General features: G+C 42.0%; 1 long non-coding RNA gene across 2 annotated transcripts; it reads left to right on the top strand.

The window, feature by feature from the left end:
* The first annotated feature begins 6,218 nt into the window (after positions 1 to 6,218).
* LOC101905027 (uncharacterized) lies at positions 6,219 to 20,889 on the top strand. Of its 2 annotated transcripts, none has more exons than XR_009490904.1 (3): positions 6,219 to 6,604; positions 6,954 to 7,073; positions 18,186 to 20,889. It is a non-coding gene; the product is annotated as an uncharacterized lncRNA (long non-coding RNA). The 2 variants fall into 2 exon arrangements; XR_003029658.2 differs by lacking the exon at positions 18,186 to 20,889 and adding an exon at positions 8,100 to 9,145.
* Positions 20,890 to 21,648: the final 759 nt, after the last annotated feature.

The raw sequence follows: 21,648 nt of genomic DNA, 5'->3' as shown, positions 1-21,648 counted from the left end.
GGACGACAGAGGATGAGATGGCTGGATGGCATTACCAACTCAATGGACGTGAATTTGAGTGAACCCTGGGAGTTGGTGATGGACAGGGAGGCCTGGCGTGCTGCGATTCATGGGGTCGCAAAGAGTTGGACACGACTGAGCGACTGATCTGATCTGATTTGATCTGATGGCTGATTCATGTTGAAGTTTGACAGAAACAATAAAATTCTGTAAAGCAATTATCCTTCAATAAAAAAATAAATTTAAAAGAATCCCATTGACTAAAATCTTATAGAGTACTTTTAAGGACTGTGAATTAAGGATTAGATTTTACCCTACTTGCAAACTATGAAATAAGCCTGCCACAGTTTCATAGAGGCTGGTGGAAGACACAGATTTCTCAAAGTAATAGCAGTAGTCATCAACATTTTTCATATTGTTTCTCCAAGTTCTGCTTCCTATCTGGTGACACCAAGAGGGCCAGATAACACCTCTGTATGCAGTAAGTTGTATTATAGGAAGGAACTATAATGGGACAGCAAGCATGCTTCTGGGCTTCCCTGGTGGCTCAGCTAGTAAAGAATCCGCCTGCAATGCAGGAGACCCTGGTTTGATTCCTGGTTCAGGAAGTTCCCCTGAACAAAGGATAAGCTACCCACTCCAGTATTCTTGGGTTTCTCTGGTGGCTCAGATGGTAAAGAATCTACCTGCAATGCAGGAGACCTAGGTTCCATCCCTGGGTCGGGAAGATCCCCTGAAGGAGGGAATGGCTACCCACTCCAGCATTCTTGCCTGGAGAATCCCCCTGGACAAAAGAGCCTGGTGGGCTACAGTCCATGGGGTCACAAAGAGTCATGTGACCCCATGACTGAACAACTAAGCATAACACAGAGAGCAAGCATGTTTCTACTCCAAAGTAAGACTGTATTTTATTAATATCTGCTCAAACTATTCACTATACAAACATTTTTGAAAAGGGTGTTATGGGAAGCAAGGCTGGCTTGGCCAGACTCAGTTCTTACAGCAAGGACTTAGGGGCACAGGGGTTTACTAGAATGTTTTCAAAACTCACCCCAAAATAATTTCAGCTCTGGCATCTAGAACAAAGAGTAGGTAAGCACTTTGCAAGATGGTAGATAAAAGAGAGGACCATGGAGAATTGTCTCCCAGGACATATTCAACTCCTTTACTTGTGTTCGGCATACAGTTTCAGTGTCTGGGGAGGGCGATTTCCCCACACCATCCAACAATCAATTCTCTGACATCAGCGAGGTGTCCTTCAGTTCAACTCAATTCTGAGGCTATATACCTGGAGATGGTGTCAGATTCCACAGACCCTACAGTCCTGCAAGACTGCTCCCCTTTCAGATGCCAATTTCAAGCCCAGGTTCCTCTGCCTGGCTATAAATCAGAGGTTCCTATGACTCCCTCTTTGGGTTTGATTAACTTGGTGGCTTACAGAACTTGGGAAACCCATGTAGTCACTAGATCACCAGCTTATAAGGGATATTAGAGGATGTGAATCAACAGCCAGGCGAAGAGATGTGTAGGGGAAGGCATGGGGAAAGGGCTCCATGCTTCCTCACTTCCTCGCCTTCTCCAGGCACACCACTCTCTATGTGGTTGGTTCTCCTGGCAATCAGTCTCCACTATCAGCTTCCTATTCTTTAGGTCTCAGTTTAAACCTTCCTCAAGGAGACTAATCCTACCCCCATGCCTTGAATGGTCTGAAGTTCTACCTTCTGTGTAAGCTAACATTTTATCTTGCCACACTTTCATAGATGCTGGCAGAAGACACAAAACTTGTGGGTCAGAGATGGTCTTTATTATTACCAGACCAGGTTCATTTGCCAGACATGCAACATGCCAGATGCTGAAAAGCTGAGGCTTACAACAGAGAAGAAGTTTACTTGCAAGGTAGCCAAGTGAGGAGTCAGGAGAACAAATCTCAGATCTGCCTCCCAGAAGATGGGATTTAGGAATGTTTAAGGGTTAGAGGGGCAGGGTGATCTGAGGCATGGGGAAAAGTGACCGGGGATAAGAAAAGTGAGGTCATGGGTGCTCTGCACAAGAGTACTCAGATTTCGTGCCTCTTCACAGGCCGCATGTTCAGAGAATGACTTCATTAGCTGCTCTAAGGGTGGAGTTTGGAGCCCTATGTTGTCAAAAAGTCATCCATCGAGCATTCACTCAGGCCCACTCAGATGGCCCATGGTCTCAACTGGTCCGAACGGGCAAGATCTACCTCCAAGTTCCAGAAAGACAAGTAATCATTACTCCAGTGACCCATATGTCAGAGGTGTTTTTTATAAGGAAGCTCTTGGGAGTTTAGTTTAAAATCAGCTAGAAGCCAGCAATTAAAAACCAGTGAGGCAGGTTAGGTTTGGCAGGCTTAATCATATTTTCCCTCAGTTTCATTTCTTTTAAATCTTTTCTCTTTTTCTTGGCTGCACTGAATCTTCGGTGTTGCCTGTGGGCTTTCTCTAGTTGAGGCTCATTTCAGTTCAGTTGCTCAGTCACGTCTGACTCTTTGCGACCCCATGAATTGCAGCACGCCAGGCCTCCCTGTCCATCACCAACACCCGGAGTTCACTCAAATTCACATCCATTGAGTTGGTGATGCCATCCAGCCATCTCATCCTCTGTCGTCCCCTTCTCCTCCTGCCCCCAATCCCTCCCAGCGTCAGAGTCTTTTCCAATGAGTCAACTCTTCACATGAGGTGGCCAAAGTACTGGAGTTTCAGCTTTAGCATCATTCTTTCCAAAGAACACCCAGGACTGATCTCCTTTAGAATGGACTGGTTGGATCTCCTTGCAGTCCAAGGGACTCTCAAGAGTCTTCTCCAACAGCACAGATCAAAAGCATCAATTCTTTGGTGCTCAGCTTTCTTCACAGTCCAACTCTTGCATCCATACATGACCATTGGAAAAACCATAGCCTTGACTAGATGGACCTTTGTTGGCAAAGTAATGTCTCTGCTTTTGAATATGCTATCTAGGTTGGTCGTAAGTTTCCTTCCAAGGAGTAAGCATCTTTTAATTTCATGGCTGCAATTACCATCTGCAGTGATTTTGGAACCCAAAAAAATAAAGTCTGACACTGTTTCCACTGTTTCCCCATCTATCTTCCATGAAGTGATGGGACCAGATGCCATGATCTTCATTTTCTGAATGTTGAGCTTTAAGCAAACTTTTTCACTCTCCACTTTCACTTTCCTGAAGAGGCTTTTTAGTTCCTCTTCACTTTCTGCCATAAGGGTGGTGTCATCTGCATATCTAAGGTTATTGATATTTCTCCCAGCAATCTTGATTCCAGCTTATGCTTCTTCCAGCCCAGCGTTTCTCATGATGTACTCTGCATAGAAGTTAAATAAGCAGGGTGACAATATACAGCCTTGACGTACTCCTTTTCCTATTTGTAACCAGTTTGTTGTTCCATGTCCAGTTCTAACTGTTCCTTCCTGACCTGCATATATGTTTCTCAAGAGGCAGGTCAGGTGGTCTGGTACTCCCAGCTTTTGAAGAATTTTCCACAGTTTATTGTGATGCACACAGTCAAAGGCTTTGACATAATCAATAAAGTAGAAACAGATGTTTTTCTGGAACTCTCTTCCTTTTTCGATGATCCAGCAGATGTTGGCAATTTTATCTCTGGTTCCTCTGCCTGTTCTAAAACCAGCTTGAACATCAGGAAGTTCATGGTTCACGTATTGCTTAAGCCTGGCTTGGAGAATATTGAGCATTACTTTACTAGCATTTGAGATGAGTGCACTTGTGTGATAGTTTGAGCATTCTTTGGCATTGCCTTTCTTTGGGATTGGAATGAAAACTGACCTTTTCCAGTCCTGTGGCCACTGCTGAGTTTTCCAGATTTGCTGGCATATTGAGTGCAGCACTTTCACAGCATCATCTTTCAGGATTAGAAATAGCTCAACTGGAATTCCATCACCTCCACTAGCTTTGTTTGTAGTGATACTTTCTAAGGCCCACTTGACTTCACATTCCAGGATGTCTGGCTCTAGGTCAGTGATCATACCATCGTGATTATCTGGGTCGTGAAGATCTTTTTTGTAGAGTTCTTCTGTGTATTCTTGCCACCTCTTCTTAATATCTTCTGCTTCTGTTAGGTCCATACCATTTCTGTCCTTTATCAAGCCCTTCTTTGCATGAAATGTTCCCTTGGTATCTAATTTTCTTGAAGAGATCTCTAGTCTTTCCTATTCTGTTGTTTTCCTCTATTCCTTTGCATTGATTGCTGAGGAAGGCTTTCTTATCTCTCCTTGCTATTCTTTGGAACTCTGCATTCAGATGCTTCTATCTTTCCTTTTCTCCTTTGATTTTCGCTTCTCTTCTTTTCACACTGTTTATAAGCCCTCCTCAGACAGCCATTTTGCTTTTATGCATTTCTTTTCCATGGGGATGGTCTTGATCCCTGTCTCCTGTACAATGTCATGAGCCTCAGTCCATAGTTCATCAGGCACTCTATCTACCAGATCTAATCCCTTAAATCTATTTCTCACTTCCACTGTATAATCATAAGGGATTTGATTTAGGTCATACCTGAATGGTCTGGTGGTTTTCCCTACTTTCTTCAAGTCTGAATTTGGCAATAAGGAGCTCATATCTGAGCCACAGTCAGCTCCTGGTCTTGTTTTTGCTGACTGTATAGAGCTTCTCCATTTTGGCTGCAAAGAATATAATCAATCTGATTTCGGTGTTGCCCATCTGGTGATGTCCATGTGTAGAGTCTTCTCTTGTGTTGTTGGAAGAGGGTGTTTGCTATGACCAGTACGTTCTCTTGGCAAAACTCTATTAGCCTTTGCCCTGCTTCATTCTGTACTCCAAGGCCAAATTTGCCTGTTACCCCAGGTGTTTCTTGACTTCCTACTTTTGCATTCCAGTCCCCTATAGTGAAATGGACATCTTTTTTTGGTGTTAGTTCTAAAAGGTCTTGTAGGTCTTCATAGAACCGTTCAACTTCAGCATTACTGGTTGCGGCATAGACTTGGATTACTGTGATACTGAATGCTTTGCCTTTGAAATGAACAGAGATCATTCTGTCGTTTTTGAGATTGCATCCAAGTACTGCATTTCAGACTCTTTTGTTGACCATGATGGCTACTCCATTTCTTCCAAGGGAGGCTTATAGTTGAGGCTAACGGTGTCTCTTCCCTAGTTGCGATTTGTGGGCTTCTCATTGCGGTGGCTTCTCTTGTTGCAGATCTCAGGCTCCGGGGCCTGCAGGCACAGCAGTTGGGGTGCACAGGCTCTAGAGTACAGGTCAGTAGTTGTGGTGCATGGGCTTAGTTGCCCTGTGGCATGAGGAATCTTCCTGAACCAGGGATTGAATCTGTGTCCCCTGCGTTGGCAGGTGGACTCTTAGCCCCTGGACCACTAGGGAAGTCCCTCAGTTTCCTTATTACTCACAGTACAGAAGGCAGCACAGCTGTCCTTTCACTTCAGTTCCTCTTGTCCCTGAAGTCTCAGGGGGATGGTGCAGCGTAGAGCATGTCAGCGCTGTACACACAGTGGGTTTGCCGCACAGCTGCGGAAACTCATGCCAAAGAACCTTGGTCTTCTAAAGGGGACTTTGGGCAAACCTGCCCATCCTTTGCCATGAAGGTGACACGGTCTTTACTGTGTTGGTAGGAAACCTTCCCTGTGCTTCAGAGGGAGACACCATCTCTATCTTTTGAGGCTGCTTCTTATACAAACATCCATGAAAAGAAAGAAGGGAACAAAAGCTGACACAAGATATACATGAATGCGAGAGACCCAAGGAGAATGGTCTCCCGATACCCCTTCACTACCTCATCTACATTATGATAGGTTCTCTTGTTATAAATTCTCATAAAACTGTTATTTTCTGTTGATAACACTTATTCCAATTACATTTAATAAAGTTCTAGTATAATTGTTTGTTTTATTTATGTCTTCTTCACTAGATTCTAAGTTCCAGGTGTGTAGAGACTAATTTGAATGCTAAACATCTAACCCTTAGCAAAGCCTACATGAGGTGATCCATAGATGCTCATAGAATTTTGTAGAATGATGAATGAACATGGCTGGGGCCTCTCTGCAAGGAGGTCAACCATTCCATCCTAAAGGAGATCAGTCCTGAGTGTTCATTGAAAGGACTGATGTTGAAGCTGAAACTCCAATACTTTGGCCACTGATGCAAAGAGCTGACTCATTTGAAAAGACCTTGATGCTGGGAAAGATAGAAGGCAGGAGGAAAAGGGGATGACAGAAGATGAAACAGTTGGATGGCATCATCAACTCAATGGACATGAGTTTGTGTAAACTCTGGGAGTTGGTGATGGGCAGGGAGGCCTGGCGTGCTGTAGTCCATGGGGTCGCAAAGAGTCGAATGTGACTGAGCAACTGAACTGAACTGAACTGGGGCCTCTCTACTGACTGGAACCTCCTTTGGGAAGTCTGCCCAGATTCTCTAAATATTGGTTTGATGTCCTGTGAGCTTCTGTCCTATCTTATATGTGGTCATTTCGCAACGTTCACTACACCACTGAAATTATTTACTAAACTTTGAACTTCTCCCCAGCAGAGTCATCATTTCTTCCCCAGTGGCTGGAACAATGCTTTACACAGAGTGGAAGCGTAATGGGTATGTGCTTTTGTCTACACAGACCTAAATCTCCCTGTTGACAGCCTTATACATTAAACTGCTCTTGCAGGTCATCTCCTAATATCCTTTAAGAAAACAGATAAATGAGTCACAAATATGAAGTTACACCATTTTGATTCAGTGTTTGACCCTTACTTAACTCAAAGAGGAAAATACAGGTAGGTAGCTCAGTTGAACAGTAGCGACTATTTTGTCTGGGAATATCAAACCTAAATCAAATAAACATGATCACCAGTTCAAGATATTTTACTTTTCTTATATGTCTGATATTTCTGGTGTTGTCTAGAAAATTGAATTGGGACAATTCTCTCTCTCTCTTTTTTTTTAGAACAATTCTTATTTTATTAAAAGAAAGTGGCAGGATAGCTTAGTTGAAAGTTCATGGACTTTTGAATCAGAAAAAAAAAAAAACAAAACAGGAATTCTGGCTTTGTCATTATGAATTCAGGTAAGTTATACCTTTCTTGATTTCTCAATTCAAAAATAGGAATTGTTATATTTATTTTATTGTGCTAAGAAATGGATGTTACCTCTGTCATTTGCTTTGAAAACACATCTGCGCCCCATCCCTTTTGACATTTGCAAATTCTTTGCAAGTTTTGCCATGTCCCAAAGACCTGCTTTCCCCGTAATGCTAAGATGGTCCTGATACTCAGGCACAGATAGGTGACAAAAGGCTTGCCAGGCAGAGACACCTTCTCCAGCGGTTGACTCTGTACAGATGCTCACCCTGTGTCCCTCTTCCTGTCAACAGGGCATTAGCCATGCTTTCCAGGCTTAGTTCTTGAACCAGAAGGGACAGTGCCCAACCCCTGATGCTGGCTACACTATTTTCTTCATCACGTCCCTCCTACGGCACGATTTCGACCATTGTTGCTGGAACCTCAGCCTCAAGCCTGCGTCCCCAGCACTCCCCATGGTTCTGGGAACTTTTTTGCTGTTGTTCAGTCGCTCAGTCCTGTCCGACTCTTTGCAACCCCACGGACTGCAGCACACCAGCCTTCCCTGTCCTTCACTAACTCCCGGAGTTTTTCAAATACTGGAGTGGGTAGTCATTCCCTTCTCCAGGGGATCTTAAAAACCCAGGGATAGAACCTAGGTTTCCCGCGTTGCAGGTGGATTCTTTGCCATCTGAGCCACCAGGGAAGCCCTCTGGGAACTACACGATATCTTTAATCTCGTTTTCTACCTACTCAGTCAGAGACAGCTTCCGTCACTTTCATCTAAAGACCTCAAGCTGACATATGGCTCCAGCTTATGAAGGTCCAGTGGGTTCGGCAAGTGAGAGTCAGACTAATTAGCTCAGGTCCGGGAAGGGTTGAGAGGCTTCTCGACAAGCCCAGAGTCTGGGGCCTTAAATGACTGATGATCTGAGCACTGTGCATAATTATTTAGGTCCAGGAAAATGGAAATGAGGCAGTTGTTGATGATTCAAGGAAACACGCATGTTCTTTCCTTTGACTTTCTTTTTTAGGGCATTTGGTTTGACCTCATGCTCAGAATTAACTCAATGTCATGCACTTGCCAAGGAAGCATGTGCCAGGGGAGTTCAGTAAGTATGAAAAGCCTTTCCTCTAAAAAGCAAGGAGCAGCCAATTTGGGGATACACCAGGCCCTCAATCGAAAAGGAGGCATTTGCAGAAATCCTAAAATTTTATGAAACGTTGGCACCAAATTAAGGCATTATTTCATCATCATGTATTTTTGGTCGAAGTGTTTAGGTTTTCTGATCATAAGCATTAAAACTTTATGTGCAGACTTAGCATTTAATTTTGCTTTCAAAGACTTTCTAATTTCCCCCAAACCACAAAGAATAAAAAGCTATTTTTAAAAGTTCTATACAACTTGGTTTTAAATAAAAACAAAGAGTAATATGATTTTAAGAGCTCTGGGCTTAAAGTCAAAAGTTTGTGATTTCTGCTCCTCCAACTTGCCTGCTTCCCACTATTTGATCCCTTCTTGCCTCTGTTTCCCCATTTGTAGAAGTGGGTCATAAGATTTGTTTTACAGAGCTGTTTTGAGGACAGAATCCTGAAACTGTGTATACTAGAGCCCCTGCCTGGAGACTTGACACAGGAGGACCTTGAAGAAGATTGACATTTATACACTACTGTCCCTAAAGTAGGCTTCCCTGGTAACTCAGCTGGTAAAGAATCTGCCTGTAATGCAGAAGACCCCGGTTTGATTCCTGGGTCAGGAAGATCCCCTGTAGGAGGGATAGGCTACCCACTCAAGTATTCTTGCGCTTCCCTAATGGCTCAGATGGTAAAGAATCCGCCTGCAATGTGGAAGACCTGGGTTCAATCCCTGGGTTGGGAAGATCCCCTGGAGGTGGGCATGGCAACCCACTCCAGTATTCTGGCCTGGAGAACCCCCATGGACAGAGGAGCCTGGTGGGCTGTAGTCTGTGGGATTGCAAAGAATTGGACATGACTAGGCAACTAAACACACACACACATGTGTAAAATAGATAACTGTTGGCAAGCTGCTGTATAGCACAGGGAGCTCAGCCTCGTTGTCTGTGATGACCTAGAAAGGTGGGATGGGGGTGGTGGGAGGGAGGTCCACGAGGGAGGGGATATATGTATACATGTAGCAGATTCACTTCCTTGTACAGAAGAAATAGCATTGTAAAGCAATTATACTCCAATTAAAAAAAGAGGTTGAATTGATTTTGGTTCTGAAACTATTCTGACATAATTTAAGATAAACTATATGGCAAAGGGGAGAAATGTTAGGTCCTTTATAGTGCAGTTAATGTTTATTTTTAGGAAACTGCTCTCTTGTTATTATTATTTTCCCATAGTCTTAAAAATCTGAAAAGTGAAAGTGTCTCAGTCGTGTCTGACTCTTTGTGACCCCATGGACTATGTAGTCCATGGAATTCTCCAGGCCAGAATATTGGAGTGGGTAGCTGATCCCTTCTCCAGTGGATCTTCCCAACCCAGGTCTCCTGCATTGCAGGCGGATTCTTTACCAGCTAAGCTACCAGGGAAGCCCTTAAAAATCTGAACCCCAAATGATTGGTCCAAATCCTTATTAGAGAGAGGATTCTTTCTTTTTTTTTTAATATAAGACTGTCAGGATGGGGGCTAAAAGGAAGGAAGATCCAGACTGTGATAAATGAGGACTCCATAAACCTAAGTTTGTTTCTTCAGGGCAGGAGAGAAGGCATCGTGGGAAACATGGGGCATCCCATAGGAGGATCAATCCTTTATTTCTGTCTTGTTTCCTGCTCCTGAGCTGTAAGCGCTACAAATACAGTGCATATCAGCCCTCCTTTGCCATCTTCCCTCCCACACAGACACAAGAACAATTTGTTACTGTCCTAGGGCTTGCAATTATGGAGTCTAAACCTGCACACACATAAAGGAGTTCAGTTCAAGTTGAATGTCAACGTGAAAGAGCTGATAGCATTTCTAAAAACCTGCCTCCTTTGAGCCTGAAGGATCGACAGATGTGTGTGTTACACAGAATGTCTTGGAGCAGGGCATTTGTTTGTGCTTTGATGTGTGGCCAGAGCCATTTGCAGGGCTTATCATCATATGATGTTGGTTTGAAGCCTCTGCTTGACAAGGGCCGGCTCCCAGCTCCTCCACCACCCCATTCCCGGGTTGTTAGTATCGGCCCTTGGTGTCTGAGACCACTTTGTCACAGCAGTGCCTCCGTGTACCCTGAAGTCATTCCTTTAACCTGCCATGCTTCTGCTCTGGCTATTTCAGCTTTCCTGACAGTCTTGTCCGAGCAGTTCTGTTGGGCAATGAGGTTCTTCATCTCCAGCCTGGAACTCTAATATGGGCCCATGTTAAAGAACATCAAGGGAAGGCTGGACCCACAGAACCGGCACCAACCTTTAGGTCTATAGTTGTGCCTTAAATGGAAGTGTTACATAAGGGTGTTTATCATACACTATGACCAGCCTCGACAAGCCTGTGCACCAGCTTGTAGAGGAGATGGCTTCTCTGGGACTCACTCACCCACATCACGCACTTTCAGAAGGGCTTCTGGTTTTCAGGTCCCTGCGGGTTTGGTTCAGACTTCTAACTATTGGGATGGTCAGATGTGGTCAAAGCAGCTACTTGAAGAACTCATTCAAGGAAAAGGTGCTCTTTTTCATGGCTATACTATTGACCCCACTTTTTCTGCCCCACACTCCCCAGACAGCTTATATTTAATTAATTTTGCTGTTAGTCTCTCTGTCATGTCTGACGGTTTGTGAGCTGGGGCTGTAGCCTGCTAGGCTCCTCTGTCCATGGGATTCTCCAGGTAAGAATACTGGAGTGGGTTGCCATTTTCTTCTCCAGGGGATCTTACTGACCCAGGGATTAAACCCAGGTCTCCTGCATTGCAGGCAGGTTCTTTATAGTCAAAGCCATCAGGGAAGCACCATTTCTTTAATGGCTATACCATTGACCCAACTTTCTATGTCCCACACCCCCCAAAGTAGTTTGTATTTAATTAGCTTTGCTGAGCCTCAATTTTTCTTGTCTCAGAAATGGGGATAGTATTTTATATCTCATAGAGTTTCTTTGAGGATTAAGTGAAATAATGGTTAGAAATCAGTTGACAAATCAGAGGCATTGCGTTTCCTTCTCTCTATGTTTATAACAATTGTCACAACTTGTCATCCTTAGGGATGATTCCACCATCTGTTCTGTGTGTCATGCCAACAAAAATCGTGCTGAAATATATATAGAACAATAACTCAGCACTACTGGCCAGTAAAAACCTAATGAGACCTGTTAATTAGCTAGATTATTCTCAACCCTGTGCTTTGGCAGAACAAGATAAATGACAGAAATTAGTCCATGACTCTTGTATCAGCCGAAATGAACAAGGAATTTCATGGCATGCACTAAGGGCTTATGTATACAGTGATCTTAATTACATGTACGTTATTGCAGTGGGGTCATCAGTGAAAGTTTTGCATCTGACTCTAAATCTGCTTAGATCCTTACTTACCAAATCAATATTACATTCATTATTAGCCCTCATATTTGAGTAGCCTAGGCTTCCCTTGTGGCTCAGATGGTAAAGAGTCCGCCTGCAATGCAGGAGACTTGGGTTCAATCCCTGGGTCGGGAAGATCCCCTGGAGGAGGCATGGCAACCCACTCTAGTATTCTTGCCTGGAGAATCCTTTGGACAGAGGAGTCTGGTGGGCTACAGTCCGTGGGGTTGCATAGAGTCGGACACGAGTGAGCGATGAACACACAGAGAAGATTCTGATGATGGAGATGATTCCAAATTCTTAAACTTCTGGTATCTCAAAACTTTGCTAAAGAGGTATCCAATCAGTAGTGGTAACCACTGCTTCATTTAGAACATGGAGATCAGTTGCCAGAGGTGGATCCTGACTCTGGCAATTAATTTCAAGACCACATTAGAAAACATCTAGCTTCCAATCAGAGTGTGTGTGTGTTAAGTCACTTCAGTTGTGTCCAACTCTCTGTCACCTTGTGGATTGTAGCCCACTAGGTTCCTCTGTCCTTGGGATTTTCCAGGCAAGAATACTGGAGCATGGGTGCCATGCTCTCCTCTAGGGGATCTTCTCCACCCAGGGATTGAATCTTGGTCTCCTTCACTGGCCAGGTGGGTTCTTTACCACTAGCATCACCTGGGAAGCTCCTCTAATCAGAGTAACTGCTAATTACACTCAAGATCCCATTAGAAATTTTAGCCTTATTATAACTCAAACAATATATCTTTCTGATTTAAATAAGAATGCTAAATATTTGCTTATACCTTGTAGTAGTTTGGGGTTAAAGTATAAAGAAGAGAAAGGTAATTGATGACAAAATTATCTTCACAATCACTTGCATTGATTACATTACTTCTGATTCAAAAGAGAGTCAGTTTATTCAGATTATAATCACAAATGTTATATTTTTTAAGATGGCATGATTTCACTGGGGGTGTGTCTGTGGTGCTTTACAATTGGCAGATTCATTAATGAGTGACCAAAGCTCTGCCTCAAGATTTAGCATGTTTAATAGTAATTGGAGTATGTGTAGAAAACATCCATTCCTAAAATACTATGATTATTCTATTAGGCTGATTCTAGGAGATGATGCTTAATTCTCTATCCTGTCATTTATAGCTGGTTTTCCTAGTAATGGTGATTCACTTATATCTTATTCTTGATTGTCCATGGCCAAGTGGCGCTTGTGGTAAAGAACCCACCTGCAATGCAGGTAGACATAAGAGATGTGGGATTGATCTTGGGGTCAGGAAAATCCCCTGGAGGAAGGCATGGCAACCCACCCCAGTATTCTTGCCTAAAGAATTGCATGGTCAGAGGAGCCTGGCAGGCTACAGTCCATAGAGTTAGAAAGAGTCTGACACGTCTGAAGCAACTTAGCACAGCACAGGATACACAGCCAAGTACTGTGATACTAACTTAGTAAACAGAGTCCACAGGTAACTTGATACCATAGTTGGTTAGCTGTCATAGTTGGTTAGTTGTGGAGCTGTCTTTGTTTTGTAGAATTCTCTCTGCTAGATCTAGGAACAAGGAAAGTTGGCTTGAATATTTGAAAGAATACTATTCTGTTGGCATAGAACGAAGAAGCATAATATAAAATCAATAAAGAGTGATTTTGCTGTGTGTTTTACTATTGCATCGGCTGAACAATTTATTTGTGGTTTTCCATAACATGTTATGAAAAACCCAAACAAACACTTTTTGGCCAACCCAATACTTTTCATGTCTCACTTCCATCCTTAGACAGAGATAAGAATGTCTATCATGTATGATAGATGTATCAAGCTAAGGAACGAATGTATCAAGCTAAGGAACGAAGAAGAAAATGACCAGGACTGTGTGTTTATTGAACAGTTTTAATGTTAAACCATGTAGGATTAACTAGCAATCTACTTCTGCTTCATTGGTTACTGTAAAGCCTTGGACTGTGTGGATCACAAAAAACTGGAAAATTCTTCAAGATATGAGAATACCAGGCCACCTTACCTGCCTCCTGAGAAACCTGTATGCAGATCAAGAAGCAACAGTCAGAACTGGACATGGAACAACAGGCTGGTTCCAAATTGGGAAAAGAGTATGTCAAAGCTGCATACTGTTACCCTGCTTATTTAACTTATATGCAGAGTACATCCTGCAAAGTGCCAGGCTGGATGAAGCACAAGCTGGAATCAGGATTGCCAAGAGAAATATCAATAACCTCAGAGATGCAGATGGCACCACTCTTATGGCAGAAAGTGAAGAGGAACTAAAGAGACTCTTGATGAAAGTGAAAGAGGAGAGTGAAAAAGCTAGCTTAAAACTCAACATTCAGAAAACTAAGATCATAGCATTCGGTCCCATCACTTCATGGCAAGCAGATGGGGAAAGAATGGAAACAGTGAGAAACTTTATTTTCTTGGGCTCCAAAATCACTGCAGTTTGTGACTGCAGCCATGAAACTAAAAGATGTTTGCTCCGTGGAAGAAAAGCTATGAAAAACCTAGACAGCATATTAAAAAGCAGAGACATTACTTTGCCAACAAAGGTCTGTCTAGTCAAAGCTATGGTTTTTTCAGTAGTCATGTATGGATGTGAGAGTTGGACAATAAAGAAAGCTGAGTGGCAAAGAATTGATGCTTTTGAAATGTGTTGGAGAAGACTCTTGAGAGTCCCTTGGACTGCAAGGAGATCCAACTAGTCTATCCTGAAGGAAATCAGTCCTGGATGTTCATTGGAAGGACTGATGCTGAAGCTGAAACTCCAGTATTTTGGCCACCTGATGGGAAGAACTGACTCATTGGAAAAGACCCTGATGCTGGGAAAGATTGAAGGCAGGAGGAGCAGGGGACGACAGAGGATGAGTTGATTGGATGGGATCACCAACTCAATGGACATGAGTTTGAGCATGCTCCAGGAGATGGTGGAGGACAGGGAAGCCTGGGGTGCTGCAGTCCATGGGGTCACAAAGAGTCGGACATGACTGAGCAACTGAATAACAACAAATATACCTCTTCGTTTCCTAAACCAAATTTTGCCAGTGAGGTACCTTTTCGCATAAAAATGCTTCTGCCACTAACCCTCAAATACTGTTTGGCCTTATGGTGTCATGGAAATGATTGGAGACAGAGAATATGACTGTATACAGATGCCTGAATTGATACTGATGGAAACAATCTTGTGACTTGATTCTGCGTTTATATAAAGGCAGGAATTGGAAGTTCCAGACTCACTGCCCTTAGAATTGAGATGGACTCTAGTGAATTAGTTTAATCAAGTGTTTTGAATCTCTAGCCGTTTTCAGCTCTTAAACACCCAGCTAGGGTCTTTTTTCTGTTTTAGGGTCTCATCCCAAATTAAGGCACAAAAACAATAACCAGTTTCTTTATGACTAAGCCAAATCTGAAAAGTTGCCATCTTGAAAGGTAGCAAATTCAGTCTTATTTGAGCAGGAAAAAGCAAAAAAGCACCCATGTCAATTTAACTTTACTCTTGGGAATCCCAATACCACAGTTTTGCAAGTGAAGTATTCCTTTGTATGGAATGTGTAACAATGGGAATTTTTGAGCAGCTCAGATAAATTGGAAAGAACATGGACATGAGTAATGAAAATGATGAAGGAGCTGGAAGACCTGATTTATGGCAGAAGATGAAAAGAATTTAATATGGATATCTTGGCTAAGTAAAGAATAGATCCTTTGATTAATAACTATGCATTCTTGAAGTGCATGAGCACTATGAAAAAATCAGTAAGTTTGGGGTGTGGAAAACATGAATAATGGAATCAATTAAGTAAAGGAAAATAGGCTGAATGTCAAATGTAAGATATCTATTTCTGGATTTTTAAGATGTGCCTCTTGAGGTACTTTCAATGTTAAATATTTTGTAGTAAGATGAATAAGCTCTTAACATTTTCAATTGTTTTTTTCTAAAAGAAGCAAAATCTCCCAAGAGTTTTGAAAGGATGCATTTTGTCACAGGGGCATAGTGGTCAGATTCTGGGGTCTATGATCTTCAGGACAGAGACTTTGTATCTAATGTTATTGGTCCTAAAGCTGAAGAACAGGGTTCTGATTTTCCTCTGGGAAGTTTGTCTCAGGCCTCTGAGAGAGGCTGAGGGGAACAGTTGCCAGGGCTTTGACACCCATTGATCCAGGACGACCTGATGCACATTATCAGCTAGTAAGAGGAGTCTGAGGTTCAGTTCAGAGGTTGGAAAAGTCTTCAGTTGAAATATATGAATGAAATATGTCAGCATGATTATGCTCAGACTTCACTTGCCAAGACAGAAGTTACAAATGCACCCAAGGATGTGGAGGAGCGAATCTGGAGATTCCAAGCAGGCTGGCACCATGGTTTAACTAACACATGTACGTGGATTATCTGTCATTCCAATAAATCTTGGGATCCAGGATGGCAACTTACTGTTTAATCTCAGGCAAATGCCCACCCTCTCTGCATCTCAGTCTGCTCTTCTGTGGGCAGCTCCAAGAACTGTTGTGAGGATTGTGTCAAAGATATTTATAGAGCTCAGCAAGTGCCTGATTTAGTAAGTGTTCATTGCATGCATGAGTGTTCAGTCACTCAGTCATGTCTGACCCTTTGCGGCCCCATGGACTGTAGCTTGCCAGGGCCCTCTGTCCACGGGATTTTCCAGGCAAGAATATTAAAGCAGGTTACCATGTCTTTCTCCAGGGAATCTTCCCGACCCAGGGATTGAACCAGAGTCTCCTACATTAGCAGGTGGAGTCAAAGTCACATGGGAAGCCCCTAAATGTTCAGTAAATCTTAGTAATTATTCTTGTTACTAGCTGGGTTCTCCACCCTGACTATATCCTCCACCACTCTGATCACACCTCTTCTTCCAAAGGTAAGGACCCGTGATGGGCTATTCTTGGAGGAGATGAAAGAGTATAATGTCATCATTCCATGAGAAAGTATGGGATATTTCACATATATGTAGATTTCAGGAAAACCTCCATGGTTGAAATTAAAATTTGAATAGTCTGACATGTCTATATTATAATATTCTAATAGAAATTCAATTGTATTCTATTTCATTGTGAATGATAATCACTTTGCTTATTTCTCTACTTTTTTCAAATCTTAATTTGCTGTTTTTATTTGTATTCTTTCTGTTATTAACTTTTTAATTCTAATTTATATTTTACTAGGATTTTTGTGATTTCTAGTTTCACTGTAAGCCACCCCAAATCTTCTGTATAAAAATTAAGGATATAAACAAATAAATAAAATACACATAATTGAACTACTTATAAAACAGCATTTTATATATATAGTTTAGGAATATATGCTCATGTTCTTAAAGAATGGAGAAATTCGTGTCAACAAAGAATAGCAAACTAACGATGCTGATTCACCCTGGAGGAAAGAAAAGGGAGTTTGGGAAGGAAATTCCAGAAAGCTTTGGCTGTCCTGGGAATGTATGGAATGGATCTAGGGAAAACAGTAGGTGCAGGCTTCAGTTGTTTTTCAGTAGCTCAGCACGTCCGACTCTGCAACCCCATGGACTGTAGCATGCCAGGCTTCCCTGACCTTCACTATCTCCCAGAGCTTGCTCAGACTCAGGCTTCAGTACCGGGACATAGTTTCCATGTTGAGTGATCCTGGGGAAATTGGCATAAAGACTGTCTACGAAGATCAGTTTGATCAATTCAAAGGTGATGCGAACTCTAAAGCACAGCTGGCTTCTGTGTGTGTTGCCTGTGACTCGGTTCTCTGTGCTTCATACTGCACCTTCTGACAGTGCTTATGTTCCTTGCTGGTATCAATCTTTTCTGTCCTTATTATTTTATTTTCTGGGAACTCAGTGTACATACAGGGTTCTATTAACAGCACTGACAGCTAAAGTTTTTAACACCAAATGCTTTACAGGCACCATCTAATCCCATCACTTTAATCTTCTCCTAAAAGTCTTTGCAATTCTACACTCAAAATTAGAGCAGAATCAACTAAATTGAAAGTCCATCCCCTCCAGGAAGGCTAATCAAACAGTGATGCCAGAGACTGGGTTTTCATGTACAGGGTTTGGCTGAGCACTTCTGCCTGGGTTAATTGTTGTGATGGCATAACTCTGGGTTAGGAAGGCTTAGAAAACAAGCAATTTGAAATTAGAGGCAAAACTGGAAAATAAGAATCTTGGGTGCTGCAGATACAGAGCAAGAAAAGAGATCAGTAACACAGTGTGGGATTGACTTACCATGGGCAAGGCATTAAGTTTTGTAAATGAATAAATATCAGAAATCCAAGTCAGATGAGTATGTCACATCAGAAGAGGAAAATGAGGCTTACAGAGTGTTAAGTGACGTGCTCATAGCCAAATAGCTAATGGTAGGCAGAGCTGGCTTCAAATCTAGATTTGTCTTCCCTCTGGAGCTCCTGTCCTTGACTTTTAGGTCATGAACTTATGTGCAAATTTCATAGTTACTTTTACTCAACTGAGCAAGCATGTATATTTCCTCACTTGTCAATAAAAATTTAATTTCTCTCTCAAGCTCCTCTGATTTCAGATGCAAACATTTTAATTTAGACATTACCAGGGAAACCCAGTAGTATTTAATTTTGTTGTCTCTCATTTCAGGTTTGAAGTTATTCTGCTATACCCTGCTTTTCCCTGGAGTTAACGCTGTGCTCAGCAGGCTACGTAGACCGTGCGGAGGTGTTTTATTTTCTGACTTGGATGTGTCTCGGTGGCCCGCTGTTGTCCGTTCAACTTTCCAGCTTGTCTCCACCATAATATGGTGCCTGTGGCATTTTACCAGTGGAATCCCTGCTGGACAGGCCACTTTATAGTCTCTGTGTTAGTGCCCTGCTGTAATTCCTCTGTAATCTACCAGCACTCTGCACTTTGGCCAACTGCTGCTCCCAGCCTGGGGGACCACAGCAACCTCTTAGTGTGTTCCTGCTGATTCCAGGGTCGAAAGAGTCTCCTCTCCCCAGCCGTCTTCTTCCCCTTCCATTATAGTTTATTACAATATATTGAGTGTAATCCCATGTGCTATACAGTAGGACTTTATTGGTTATTTTATGTATAGTAGTTTGTCTGCTAACTCCAACTCCTAATTTGTCCCTCCCCCGCCCTTTTCTTCCCTCTGGTAGCCATAGGTTTGTTTTCTATGTCTGTGAGTCTGTTTCTGCTTTGTAAATAAGTTCATTTCTATCTATTTTTTTAGATTTCATATATAAGTGATATCAAATGGTATTTGTCTTTCTCTGTCTGACTTACTTTACTTGGTATGATAATCTTCAGGTCCATCCATGTAGCATCATGGATCTAGCCCTCTCCTTTATCCTTGATGGTGCCCACACCACACTGGCACAGCCAATTCCTTTCTAAGGTCCTCCCCAGGAAAATGGAGGCCCAGGTTCTCCCATTTTTTGAATTTAATGACTTCATTGAAAGGCTGCAGGTATTTTTGGCTTCCCAAGGAGGCTGAGCTTGAAGAATGGAGGGGTTAGAATACCACTTCCTGCCTCTCTCATTAACGGATAACTCTCATGGTTTGTATCTATTCTAGCTCTAATATCTTTTCTACCTCAGCCTGCAGCATTCTCTCTAGATTGATGTAGGGGTGAAGAACGGAACCAAGCTGACGATGTGGTTGTTCAGTCGCCCAGTCGTGTCCGACTGTTTGCGACCCCAGGGACTATAGCACGCCAGGCAGTTAACAATATCTTCTTCCTAATCCTTTGGTCTTACTCGTGGATCTGAAATGTTTGAGCTTACTGGTCTAGTTGTTCCTTTTGAAGCTCTTCCTTAGAGCAAAATGGCCTGAGGGCTCCCAGCCTTGTTGGGGAGGTCACTTCTATAGCGGGGGTGGGTGATGAGATGAAATAGCACTCCAGTTTGTGCTTACAAATCATTTTCCAACTTCAGTTAAATAATTACACCGTGTTGGAGGCATCATTTTGGGGGGGATTCCCAAAATTCATAATATTATTCTGTGGAAGTTACTGATGTTGAAAGGTTGCCGAAATACTGAGGACTTCATAAGTTCAGTCAAAGTTACTTAATTTGCTACTCTTGTTCCTGTTACTTCAGGGACCTTGACATTTAAGACACATAAAAAGGAATAATTATGTAAGTCATAAAATTAACACATACTGCGGCAGTTCACAAAATATGTAAGCCAAGTCTGTCTTCCTGCAGGTGTTGGGAATTCACGGGTGAGAAAAATTTGGCATTGACACAGGATGCTGATTATTATGTGGGCTTGTGCAACTTACATTATCAATCATCTTTGTTTGCACAAGAGAAGCCCTGTTACAATAGTCTTTAAGGAATTGCCCAGATTGTTTTGTTCACATCAAAATTGTTTTAATCCTGGACTCTTGGTTCATCTCCATGTCCATGCAGAAACCAAATTCTGTCTTGCAAATATTTGTCCTGGCTTCTCCATCCCCATTATTACTGCCTTAGTTCAGACCTTTGTCTGAACTAGTTTATCTCTTGTCTATAATATTATAAGATTCTCCAGACTCTTCCTGCCTCACCCAGTACATACTTTGTGTGCACCCAGGTATTCCTTATTAAATACAGATCTGATCTTTCCTTCCCACTTGGGAAGCTGTGATGCCTGGCTACTGCTTATAGAATAAAACACCATCCCTTTGAGCAAAGTGTATAAGGCACTTTTCTATCTGCATCTAAATCATGTCAGCATGTATGCATGCGTTCACTCACTTGTTCAATAGATTTTTATTGAATGCGTCATGGCAATATATACAAAGATTAATGGGCACAGTTTATGCCCAGATAAGAGTGGGGTTCTGGGTAAGGAGTAGATAGAAAGGAGAAAAATAAGGAGAGAAACCACTACACTGGCTGTAATAGGAAGATGCAGAAGATACAGTGGAGTGTGTGTGTATGCGCTCAATTATGTCTGACTCTTTGTGACCCTATGAGAGATACAGAGGAAGTGTTCACTAAATCTGTTGGGGAAAGTTAGAGAAGACATTATCGTTTACTACTTAGACTTTCCTTCCCCAAGGCACCTTTAATTCAGCTGTTCCACCATCATCTTTCAATTCTGCTAAATTAAGAGTTTCATGATAAGCAGATTCTTTTTCCTTATCTTTGTTGTCCCAGAGTTGCCTAACAAAGTACTTGGAACTTTGTGGCAACCAGTAACCACAGTTGAATTAGGACATCATACTGAATTTTGTCTGAAATATGCTGAGGTTTGGAACTGTCTTTGCTACTGAGGGATGTTCATTTTAATGACAATTATTTATGAAACATAATATATTTTTTCTCCTAAATATACCCTTAGATGTTTGCCTTACTATCTGTTCTCTTTTTGAACCATAGGTAATAGCCATGTTTAATTTACTTGTTCACACTTAATTCTTAAAGTTAGTACTTAGCATTTTTAAGAGATGGGATTCCAATAGTCATAGAAAAAAAAAGCTTCCTGATTATAAGGACAAACTTAACATAATAGAGAAAATACTGCAACAAATTGTTAGCACTGAGTAGCTGAGTAGTGAGACTAATCACAGAAAGCTTCATGAGGAAGGTCAGCATCTAGCCTGATTTCAAAAGGAGGGGTCAGGCGAAAAGAAGCGATGAGAAACGTTTCAGAGAAAGTGGTCTACATGCAAAGGTGAGAAGTACATATAGGGCATGAGATATGGATGGTTAGACCATAGGGAGGGAAACATTTAGGATTAAAAAAGAAAGTGCTTGGTGTGCTTGCTTATTTTTTTAAACATTGTATCTTGTGCTTTTAAGGTGTTTAATCCAAAATTTATTGATTTCCTGGATTAATAGCAGAATGGTTAAAAAAAATAAGGAAACTGAAATCCAGATAGAATCTCCTGGATAGTACATGAAGTTAATTTTAAGTGTATAACACTTCTTTTTTAAATCAAAGTTTTAGAATATAATACAGTGGATCATTTCTGTCTACCAGGGATTCCCAGGTGGCTCAATGGTAAAGAATCCACCTGTCAATGCAGAGATGCAGATTTGATCCCTGGGTTAGAAAGATTCCCTGGAGAAGGAAATGGAGGCCCACTCCAGTATTCTTGCCTGGGAAATC

The sequence above is a fragment of the Bos taurus genome, chromosome 16, assembly GCF_002263795.3.
Source record: "Bos taurus isolate L1 Dominette 01449 registration number 42190680 breed Hereford chromosome 16, ARS-UCD2.0, whole genome shotgun sequence".
Taxonomy (NCBI): Eukaryota; Metazoa; Chordata; class Mammalia; order Artiodactyla; family Bovidae; genus Bos; species Bos taurus.
The sequence above is the reverse complement of the archived record's forward strand: the minus strand, read 5'-3'. Positions and strand labels throughout refer to the sequence as shown.